General features: G+C 44.1%; 1 pseudogene across 1 annotated transcript; it reads left to right on the top strand.

Moving 5' to 3' along the window:
* The first annotated feature begins 3,347 nt into the window (after positions 1 to 3,347).
* LOC311108379 (zona pellucida sperm-binding protein 3-like) lies at positions 3,348 to 7,597 on the top strand (annotated as a pseudogene). The gene is made up of 12 exons: positions 3,348 to 3,365; positions 3,510 to 3,761; positions 3,837 to 3,952; positions 4,037 to 4,140; positions 4,999 to 5,176; positions 5,349 to 5,466; positions 5,601 to 5,686; positions 5,800 to 5,986; positions 6,191 to 6,370; positions 6,887 to 7,018; positions 7,092 to 7,172; positions 7,563 to 7,597. The product of its transcript is annotated as a zona pellucida sperm-binding protein 3-like (transcript).
* The last annotated feature ends 4,639 nt before the right edge of the window (positions 7,598 to 12,236 follow it).

The raw sequence follows: 12,236 nt of genomic DNA, 5'->3' as shown, positions 1-12,236 counted from the left end.
TAATGACACCAAGGTGTTGTCTGTATCATGTACATTCACGGAGGGCATGTATAGTCCTAAAATGGTCACTTTCGTCATGATTTTTTTTTTTTATTGTTTGTGCTACAAATGTCAAAAGCATGGCAAACATCCTTCCTCCCATAATGTTTCTATCTGAGAATTGCTAGAACAATCTGAGATACCAAAAATATTTTCAGGCCATGCTGGCCTGGAATCACCCTTAAGTCTGTGCAATGTTCAAGTTGATGCTGTTTGAGGGCTACTGTAGGCAGTGTAAGTCATATCATGAAATGAAAAAAGTTTTTGTTTGATTTCTAGCTGTGCTGAAAATGTCCCTGTCTATTAATTTGCCAGCCCAATTAGATGGATTTTTCAGTTGAGTAAGGAATCTGGAACTAGATGCTATGGAGGACTTCTTAACTACTCTAACAATATAACATCAAGGGTCAAGTGCAAACAATGGTAAATGGACCGTGTTTTACTGCTGATGCTTCATCCTAGTGATGTTGAATAATCAGGGTAAGAGGTGATTTACACATTTGACTGTACAGGATCTATCAACAAGCGTGAAGATTATTTATATTATGCACATTTCAAATCAAATCAAATGTTATTGGTCACATACACATATTTAACAGATGTTATTGCGGGTGTAGCGAAATGCTTGTGTGTGTGTGTCTGTGTGTGTGTGTTAACCACTTTTATTAGAGTATATGGTTATTGTTGTTTTTAATATAAAACTTGAATTCTGAACTCAAGCCCATGGTCAGAATGAGAGCCTCTTTCATTATTCAATTATTCAACATATCAGCAGCTGATTAGTCCAGAAGTTGGATCAAAGACATCCACGGGGGGCCTCCCAAGTGGTGCAGTGGTCTAAGGCACTGCATTGCAGTGCTTGAGGCATCACTACAGTTCTGGGTTCGATCCCAGGCTGTGTCACAGCCGGCCGTGACCGGGAGTCCCAGCATGTTCCGGGTTAGGGGAGGGTTTGGCTGAGGGGGCTTTACTTGGCTCATCGTGCTCTTGTGGCGGGCTGGGCACCTGCAGGCTCACTTCGTCAGTTGAATGGTGTTTCCTCCGACACATTGGTGCTTCTGGGTTAAGCGGGTGGGTGTTATGGAGCGTGGTTTGGCAGGTCATGTTTTGGAGGACGCAAGACTCGACCTTCGCCTCTCCCGAGCCCGTTGGGGAGTTGCAGCGATGAGACAAGATCAAAATTGAAATTGGGGGTAAAAAAAAAAAGACGTCCTTGGACCAATCCCTGTCGACGGTGTTGAGCTACCGATGAACAAAAGGGTGTTTGTGATTTTTCAGACACACCCTGTTGCTGCTTTGACCACGTTGGAGGAAATGACACATTATAGTTACACAACTTGTTTTTGGTAGTGATGGGAAACCAAGATTTTCTGAAGCCTTTGGGGCTTTCACCAAATTGTGCCGAAAAACAGTTAATTAGTCAAAGCTTTTAACACATTGCACATTAGTGACATCTGTTGGTCAGGGATATACATCAGCATGTTTGATGTTTATATTGAAGTTGAAAAAAAATCGCTACATCCATCAAAACTTTGTGGTGAAATGGATAGGTGTGAATATGAATACACTAAAGTTAGTTTGAATGTGAGGTTCGCATCCCACATTCTGCGTACCTTTTTGGCTGTAATTTGTTGGGGGGCAGATAGTGTGGTTTCACCAGAAAAAAATGTCTGCACATAGCCAGGACTCGATCCTGTACCTGTGGTATCTGATTAGTTCCTAATCCTTGACCCTACCTAATAAGCTACCGTTCAGGTGGTATGTGACGAAAAGTGCAATTGTCAATAATGTGTCCAGTAGAGGTCGGTGTTTGAAAGCAACTTGGCATCGAAGAAAGCACCAGTATGGTGATACTGACGATTTGTCAGCACAGATGGTTTGTTTACATAGCAGGTTAGGATAATTAACGTAGCAAGTTAGTGAATTAACGTGGCAGGTTAGGAGAACTAACGCAGCAGGATAGGTGAATTAGCGTAGCAGGTTAGGTGACTGAGGTTAAGGTTAGGCAAAGGGTTAGGGTTAAAGGCTCTGCATGGTCAATCCGGAATCTGAAGTGGCCATACAGCATTTACTGCGATGCAGCCTCTGCAGATGTCAGGGCTTTCATACTTCTTGTGCTTAGCGGAGCAGAGCAGAGCTGTTGTGAAGGAAGTTTTCAAGGAAGTGAGTTTGTGTTTATACAGGATGTACTGCCCCCAGCTACCGTCAACCAATCATGTCAATGCGGAGCTATACGGAGCCCTCCGCATTGTTACAACATTTGAGAGGCGCACAGCGATGTGGTACAGAGCTTGATTTGGCCTCTGCATGCCTCGGTTCAAGTATAAATTGGCTTTTAGGCTTAGCTACAATGCTACAGTTGTCAACAACTGTTGGCCCCGACGCGACTACTAGATGGAGCTGTAGGCCTACTCCATCCAGCCACAATGCTAGAAACGTAAACAAACCATCTGCGGTGACAAATCATCAGTATCATAACACACGTCCTCTTTATTGCAGTCGGACTGCACAGCTCAGAAGATTGCTATATCATATTACAGGAGGTTGGTGGCACCTTGATTGGGGAGACGGGCTCGCGGTAATGGCTGGACCGGAATTGGTGGAATGGTATCCAATACATCAAACACATGGTTTGATGCCAGTCCATTCGCGCCGTTCCGAGCCATCCTCCCCTCAGCAGCCTCCACTGTATCATATGGATACCATATGGATGTGGTTCCTGAGAACACTTAGGGCGCGTTCCTCTGCCCAGGCGTTGCTGACGCATGCCAGATCTTACAATGCCTAGATAGGTAAAATACCTATCAGCTAACACATCATATGTTATAGCAATCTGGTGCCCGACGGCACAGTCGATGACGTAGCACGCAACCATTGGTTGATGCATGCAATATTTGAGCAGGGGAACGCGACCTTATCCAACATGGAGCGGCACAGATAATGGTTGTGTTCCCCTGCTCAGATGTTGCATGCATCAACCAATGGTTGCGTGCCACGTCATCGACTGTGTCATCGACTGACAGATTGCTAAAACATATGATGTGGTTAGCTGATACGTAAAATACCTATCAAGGCGTTGTCAAATCTGGCATGCATCAGCAACTCCTGGGCAGAAGAACGTGCCCAATATGTGTGCCAATTAAAGATCATGACTAATCAGATGCAAGGCCCAATTAGGGCCTAATCCAGCCCAGGTGTGCAGCTTGGATGGTTGTTAAAATCTACCTCAGTTTCATCTTTCTAGCATAGCAGAGGCTGCTGCACCTCTAACCTACAGATTCACATTAGTTGTTGGCGTGGGACTCACGATGGCAACCACTCTCAGGGTAACGTTAAAGCAACTGGCTTTGTTTTTACTGGTGGGAAACTTAATCTCTCCTGCTTTTACTCATACTTCCAGCACTGACACATGGCAACGACAACTTCCAAGCCGACTGTTGCAATTTGGCAATCATCCGCCCTTAAAACAGCATCAACTTCACCAACAAACCGTTTCCAGACCAGTTGTAGTGAAAACGGTCGCTGTGACGTGCCCTTCAGACTACATGGAGATAGTCGTGAATGCTGATTTGTTTAAAATTGGTACTCTTATCGACGTGGATGACCTGCGCCTTGGAGTTGAACAGTACCAAGACCAAGAGCCTTGTAAGGCTACAGTGTCAGCAGCCGGAGATGAGTACAGAATATTTGCAGCGCTATCGGACTGTGGAACCAAGCATTTGGTATGTATGGTGATACTGTTTCAGTAGTTGACTTCTTGGAATGACCTTCTCAGATTCTGCTTTGTGAATCCACAGATGAACAAAGACTCCTTGATCTACACAAACTACCTCAGATATATACCCAGAATCACTCCAGATGGGGTTATTCGAATGGATGGTGCTGTAATTCCAATTGAGTGTCAATTTGAAAGGTTAGGCTATACTGTTGTATGGTGATCATAGTCCTGCGTAGCCCTATTGGTTGGCTTGCTTTAACTCTGTGATTTTTGTTTCAGGAAGTACAATTTGAACAGTGCCTCTCTCCAGTCGACCTGGATCCCCTTTACCGCCACAGTGTCTGCTGAAGACGCCCTGCAGTTCTCCTTGATGCTCATGACAAGTGGGTATATAAATCCTGGGCTGCATTGAGCATTGAATGTTCAGATGGAAATATATACCATGCAACACATGCCTCTCTGACATGCAGAATATAGAATCACATCAGACACTTATTGGTAGCATTTCTATCTGCAACATTCTACACAGTTCGCCTACTAAATATGGCCCTGTTAACAAACCCCTCCATCTTATACCTTTTAACCCCTTCATAGTATTTTCTGGCCGGGGTAGTTTTAAGTTCCCCAACACTCGTTCTGGTAAGATCCTATCGGTACGTTCTCTCTGCATGGTGTTTTGGGAACGCATGTTACAGCTTCCGCCATTGTAGGAAAGATGCATCCTTAAAACACTCAGTAAGCCTAAGTTCAATTGGGAAACCAGGGCTGCATGTTAACTCATCGCTTGCGGTATGGTATTGGAAACATAAGGACTGTATTGTTCATATCAGTGAAATAATTTTCAAAAGGTTAAACTGCTACACCTTTATACGGCCATATTTCCATGTTAGATCGCTTGTTCGCATAAATGATGGAAGACAAGGGCGTACCTGTGCTAATTAGCTATCTGCATCTCTGAACACCTATGTAAGCGGAAGATGGACTCAACAAACCTGTTGCCACTGAAAAATATTAAGTGTGTATTGCAGTTGTGAAATTATTTTGATGTGATCTGACAGGGGGCTCTGTTTTATAGAACTATACCGCAATTGAGAGTCTAATCACGCTTAGATGGTGTTTTTGGCTGCCCGAGCCAATTTGCCTCAACACATGTAAGGTCCTTGGACCATAAGGAGTAAAGTTAGGCTCATTCAGTCCATTTTTGGGATAACCTTCTGTCAATACTGCCACTTCTTGTCCAGGTGACTGGCTCTATGAGCGGGGTTTGGGAGTCTACTTCATGGGTGCTCCCATCAACGTGGAGGTGTCTGTCAGGCTCGCGCACCACACCAGGCTCAGGGTCTTTGTTAGCAGCTGCGTGGCAACACTGGACCCTGACTGGAACTCTGTCCCCAGATACGTCTTCATTGAGAATGATGGGTAAGCAAGAGGAAATGTCCTAGTAACCTAAAGTGCCTACCTAGAATGAGTGTTCTCCAGTTGTCCCTATATGAGCATATTTTCCCCAAATGGCGCTTGGAGGGTTATTTGTTTGGTACCAAGGAAGTTGAACTAATACCTCAATATGCATTTTATATTATCTCCCATCCAGGTGCTTGATGGATTCCCAGTTGCCTGGCTCCAACTCTAGGTTCATGCGTAGAACCCAGGACGACAAGCTCCGGTTCCAAATTGATGCCTTTAGGTTCCACCAAGAGGATAGGGCAGAGGTGAGGGCAATTTTTTTTAAACCAGCGATGTTGTAGAGTGCATCATGGGTACTGCAGTTGGTACATGATGCTACAGTAAAATAACTTTCAGCATCACAGTAGCCTACATAATGGCTTTATCTTTGTTTTTACAGCTGTACATCACATGCCACCTTATTGCAGTCCCTGTCATGGACCATGCAGAGCCTAGCAACAAGGCATGCTCCTTCATCGATGGCAGGTCTGAGATCTGACTTAGCTACACTTAGTGGGCTGTGACCTATCCACTGGCATACCATAGTATTTGTTAAAATGGTGTACTTGGTACATTAGTCAATCTTTCATCCATTTCAGGTGGAAGTCTGCCGACGAGAATGATTTGCTATGTGGCCGTTGTCCAAGTCTGACGAGCCAGAAGTGGGTTGCTCCAGCACGACGTCCCCTCGGTGACAGATTGGGCAGTAGCCGACCTGAACCTCGTGGTTACCGCAGCAAACCCCCAGCCTCTGTGACCGTTGGCGTGGGATGAAAGCCAAGAAGGGTATATTTGGCATCCTAATCCCTGTATTCTTCTTGCCTCTTCTCAAAATGCATTGTAGAATAGGGTCTGAGGGGAGGGACCTTCTGCTCCAATATGGCTGATGGGATGCAAGGAATTGAGGAAAGACTAATTGAAAGTGTATTGACTGCAAGTGTGTTGGTGAGAAGTTTGCCTTGCATGTGTTTAATGACAATGTAATTTTAGTGTTGGAACAGGATGCTTCTTTGGGCCCCATGATGGTCTTCCCAACCCAACAAAAGAGTACACCTCTATCTCCACGCACGAAGGAAGGTGTCCATATAAATGGCTTCCCCTCCGCTACAAGAGACGCGAGGCCTGTATCACCTGGCAGTCGTTGGAAGAGTGGCATGGCCTTCAAGAGGGGTACTTTGACTGTCTTATGTAGTGCACAACCTTTGACCAGTGTTTTGAAAACCTGACCCTAGGCAACAGTGACTAGGGTCTAGTTAATTGACTGACTCTTTCGGCATCTTCGATGAGGGACATTTTCAGACAAATCACAAGGCAGACATGCCAGTCTCGATTTGAAACCACATTTAGCAGGCAATACCTTTGCAGTGACTGTAGTTAATGCAAACTAGCCACCTGTGAAATGCACTAATTAAAAATAACCTCTGCTCCATCTTGCTAACTTTTGTTTTTTTATTCAAGCGGATAAGGCAGTTACTTCCTCTATGCCAAACTGATGTATTACTTACAGACCTGTTAAGCCAGTAAATTTGAAAATTGTAGAAGGCAACCGTGATGTCTAGCCTATTGCCCAGCCCATGAGGCGCTGGTCAAAAGTAGTGCACTATAGGGAATAGGGTGCCATTTTGGATTCTTGTATTTTCATATCTATACAGGCTAGCTGTGTTAATCTGTTACATTTAATTCCAGGACCTTATTTTGGCCAATCTGAAAATGCGGGTAGTCCTTTGGGCCTGAAGGTTGGACCCAACAAGCATGGTTTCGTTAGCTCTGCAACATATGATGGCTTCATCAGGCAGAAAGAACTGATTGGCCAAAGAGGTAATTACATTCTTTACTGGTTTGCATGTATAATAACTGCATATAGGCTCTGTGCTAAATAGTCTGTTCTCAGAGCTGGAGCCCATTGGAGCAAAGATTACCACAGAGAAAGAGGGTCTGATTGAAGATCTAGGTGACGAGAAGCATGGTAAAGGTATGCATGGGATCATGGTATTGTTTTTAGAGGGAAGGAACCTGCACATTACACTATTTAGCAAGCAGGTTAGCGTTTTTTGGGATGACTCCGCTCTGCAGAGTGGTCACTGGCTGTCACAGCCCAAATCATGAAATATGCTCTTAAACCTAATGCCTAACCTTTAAATTAAGACCAAAAAGCTACTTTTGGTTCATTTAAGTTTTACTATAGTCAATTTTGACTTTGCAGCTGGCACATCTAGTGGAAATCGCTCAGTTTTCCCTCCAGGACAAGACTCGTCCCAATAAATGTCAACCTGCAAGTGTCACTATCACATATCAGAGCTTTTGTGGTTTCACAAAGCAGTTATGAAATGTTCCCAGTCCACTAACACTTTTCTGTTTACAGAACTGGAAGGCGTTGTTGCTGTGGTGGCCACTTAGTCTAGCTCCAAGCAGCAGCACACCAACTCACGGAGGGTGGTGATTCAAGTCCTGATGTCCTACACAAGGTTGACCCGAGAACTACCAAATGACCTCCGCACCATCTGCTCCTGATAAGGTGCACAACCTGTGAAGAGGCCACCAAACACTAAGGAGACCTGCTCAATCAGATATCTCAAAAGAACAAGGTCAACCCAAGAGGACTGTTAACCTTGTGAAATAAATTATTTAAAGCTTCTTTGACAATGAGTTTCAGTTTTTACCGTTATGCACTATATGCTAGAGTAACCTAAAATATTGCCTTAATTTGTTAATGTGAATGCCCGCTTTAGGAGCATCTCCTTTGGTGTGGGGGTTATGTACAGGTAAAATATTTTGAGTGCAGATTCAATGCTAGCCCAACTCTTCAGATCCATGATCTGAATATCCAGTCCTGGCTTAATGTGACTCTGGTTCACAAGTCCCAAGGTTCCTGATCAAGTTACAGGGAATTCCTAGGAAAATTGGGCTTGCAATGTGAAGAACTCTGGTTATGCCAGCGCTACATATAGGGTCTGACGAACCAGAAATTGGCACTGGTATTTTTAACACTGGCCCTTTAACTTTTTCCTCTACTCATTAACCAGAATGATGGTTTTGTGCACAAAACAAGTTAGACAGGCTCACTGGGCTAAAAATGGACCAGCCCATCTGGCATTTGCCAGGCCGCCCCTGGACAGCTTTACTTTGCTGATACAGATGCTGAAAATGCATCCAGGAGGTTAGCCAACTGTACAATTTGCATGGAAGTGTTGGAAGAGGATAATGTCCTGATATAAGGTAATGACATTTCTCCCAACTAGTGCCTTAAAGTATCTAACATTCTAAGCAAGCACGGTCATTTCAGAGGTATAAGTGGACTGTCCTACTGTCCCGTTGCTCTCTGCTACAGAATGTTAAAGGAGCAGTTGCTATATCCATTTTTAAACAAATTATATCTTGAATATAACTTTTAGATTCCTCAGCTAATTTCAACTGTCGCACCCAATCAAACCATGAGCTTATTTCACTCATTTGTAAATGTAAACAAACACTGTATAGCCTCAAAACAATATTGAGATCATGGATGGTCAGTCCCTGTATCAACAGCTCTGAGTGGTTACATTTCTCCAGTCCCATCACTCAGATGTTTACCAAATCAGTGGCGGGGTGGTGCTTATTGTTCGAACTGCAGATTGCCCATTTAAGGTCTGCCAGGCCGGGCTCTGACAGTCACCTCTCGATGCTGGGCCTTCCCCTGCCCTTGACCCAGCTGAACAAAGACACTAATTTGGGTGATTATTTGGACAGGCAGAACGCCTCCCTCACACCCTGCCCCTCATACTGAGATCCCTACCTCCTTCCCAGTCAACACACACAGAGTAAAGTCACCTTGTCTCTAGTCTTATCGGTTTGACTGAGCGTTCGAACTCCTCCCCTCATTACCAGGACGCTCCTAATATGATCGTACCCTTTCCTTGAGCTTCCTAATGACACCCAGCCACTGGTACAATTACTCCAAGGTTTCTCGTAGAGGGGACAACGATAGCCTGTATAAAAGTCACACTGTGGCACTTGGATTTTATATCCAGTAAATGGGAGTTTATTATTGGGATATGTTTATATTGGATAAAACTAGACTGAGGATCCTATGGCTCAGTTGATTTGAGCATGGTACTTCAAAACCAGAGTTGTTTGATTCCCCCATATCCTACATACACAGAATATACAGTATGTATAAACTGTGCATCCCCATACTCTGCTAAAAGCTTCTGCTAAATGACCACATTCAATTATTATACTGTAGTATATAGCTGATCTCCATTGTACCGCTGTATCATTATAGCGAGCTACTCCACATGGCCACTTGCTTGGTTTTCATTCCCAACATATTGTAGCAAATTTGGGGGGGTCCAGCGACTGTCCAACCAACACCGTTACGCCAAACGGTCCAAACCTGTTGGGTTGAGGTCCGTACAATATGCTGAATACTGTACAGTCTGTGTTAACTATGGATCTCTGGTTAAACGCATCTGTTAAACATCCACATCATAATCAAAGTATAATATAGTTGCTGCTGTATCATTATAGCATTATAAATAGCTACTTGTTACATAATACCCAATGGCCTACAGAACAGAATGATGGCATTTACAGCATTCTAAAGGTCAACCTCCTCCACATCATCACACAATTAGACTATCTTCGTCTGCATCCCAAATGGCACCCTATTCCCTATTTAGTGTGCTGCTTTTGACCAACTCCATATGGCTTTTGGGATGTAGCTTTAGTCTTCCTTCTGAAGAGTGAGAGCAAGATGAACCCATTTTATCATCTGAATAGTTATCTTATTTTCCTCTAAATGGCTTTGCAATGGTTCAATTGCCATCCTCTCTTTCAATGGTAAATAGATGTCCTTTGGGAGAGGAGCGTTTGTGATAATGAGAACTGAATACCACACTTGCAGGTTTATCAAATGTCTGTATGAAGATGAGAGGATGGAGAATGATAGATTAAAGATGCCCCAAGGAAGAGAAAAAGGATACAGATTTAAAGGTAATTTCAGCCCAGAGTGCAATGGACAAAGACAATTAATTCCAGATGATCACCATCATTTCACGTGCGAGAGTGCTGTGTCGGCCTCCCGAGTGGCACAGTGGTCTAAGGCACTGCATCACAGTGTTTGATGCGACACTACAGACCCGGGTTCGATCCCAGGCTGTATCACAACCGGCCGTGACTGGGAGTCCCATTGGGCGGCGCACAATTGGCCCATCGTCGTCCGGGCAGGGGAGGGTTTGGCCGGGGGGAGATTTACTTGGCTTATCGCGCTCTAGTGACTCCTTGTGGCGGGCTGTGTGCCTGCAGGCTGACTTCGGTTGTCAGTTGAACGGTGTTTCCTCCGACACATTGGTACAGCTGGCTTCCGGGTTAAGCCTGCCGGTGTTAAGGAGCGCGGTTTGGTGGGTCATGTTTCGGAGGATGCATGACTCGACCTTTCGTGAGACAAGATCATAATTGGATATCACGAAAAACGGGGTAAAAAAATAATAATTAAAGAATGCAGTATCATGGTGATGTGAGCACGAGTAATGGCTGACACGTTTTGAAGAGGAAGGAATTTTATCTAAACCCTAAAACCCTAAAATGCCTAGGAGGTCAGAGCGTACATTTTAAATATCCTAAAACAACAACAATACATTGTGTCTTATAATAATAATAATAGCCTTGTCACACCAAAATTCCCTTTCTTGTTATTGAACATTAGGTCTGGCGTAGTCTTACAGTATCCCACTGCTGTACTACAGTCAAACTGAGTCTGCAAATGACATATGACAGGAACTATTTTGGGGGCCATTTTCTCACACAACTGCTGTGAATGTTGTGAATTAGATTAAGCTGAGGAATATTGAATGGCTGCCGAGCACTTCTTCCTCTGTCTGCCAACTCTGCAGCTTTCATTGATAATGCAATTTCATTTGTCATCACTGCTGCTGTTGCTTAGCGGAGGAAAGCCATGCTGATTTGACATATTTAATTCAACTGCTCTGACTAGCTAAGTGGATGTGGATGCTGTGTTTGTGTGTGTGTGTGTGTTTGTGTGTGTGTGTGCATCTGTACAACCACCCTAGCATGTTTGCGTTTGTGAGTGCTTGCACGCTCGCACGTGTGAGTGTACCCCCAACGTAAACCTACCTCTTTCAGACAGCCCATGAAGTTGTTGCTGACGGGAGAACCAGGCAGATCAGCCGTACTAGGACTCCCACCCACGTAGAAGAAGTCATCAGACCCCAGCATGGTGTAGTCTTCCTGGGTATACCCTGTCGTGGTGAGGATCCCATCCACGGAGATAGTCACCTGTTATAGGGGTAATGCATACCAAAGCCAAACCATTACACTCTGAGGTAAAACACTCTATTCAATAGGATACATACACCTCTCTTCTTGGTCTGCTATGACTTGGTGTCTAGATATCTGTTGTTTCTTACATTCAGTTAGGAATTCACTTGAGATCATCTGGGCTAGTAGCGTTGGTGCCTTGGAGCGATAGTTTGGATTAGACTGCGTTTTGGGATCTTTTAATTGCTTTAGTCATAGGTAGGGTTCACAGGACAGGTAAAGAAAATATGTCAGAGCAGAGGCATATTTTCTTTATCTTTGATGGGGGTAAGAGAATGGATTCTCGTTCGGTTTGGATAGTTCAGGTTGGGGGAGGGTTAGTAAAATGGACAAATTGCCAAGGACAAATTGCTTGTACTTGTCTTAGGTTTCAGGGTTCAATTTGTAACTACAAACAGTCACTAACACACACACACACACACACACAAACACTCTCTCTCTCTCGCTCTCTCTCTGTCACGCACGCTTGCTCTTATACACACACATGCATTATATGGGGAGGATTATCACACAACTTCACAAATGTGCAAACCAAGGTTTTTAATTTTTCAGAAGTTAATAAAAACACAAGTAAGTTTGACATGTAAGGGGTATAAATGATTCGACGATGTCATACAAAGCATGATCAAGCCAATCGGGATACAGGGCTCATGCACCAATCAAGTCAAGGGGATTGGGAGGGGGAGGGACTAATGTTAGCCACAACACACAGACACCACTG

The sequence above is a fragment of the Coregonus lavaretus genome (assembly GCF_964263955.1).
Source record: "Coregonus lavaretus genome assembly, chromosome: 33".
Classification (NCBI taxonomy): Eukaryota; Metazoa; Chordata; class Actinopteri; order Salmoniformes; family Salmonidae; genus Coregonus; species Coregonus lavaretus.
The sequence above is the reverse complement of the archived record's forward strand: the minus strand, read 5'-3'. Positions and strand labels throughout refer to the sequence as shown.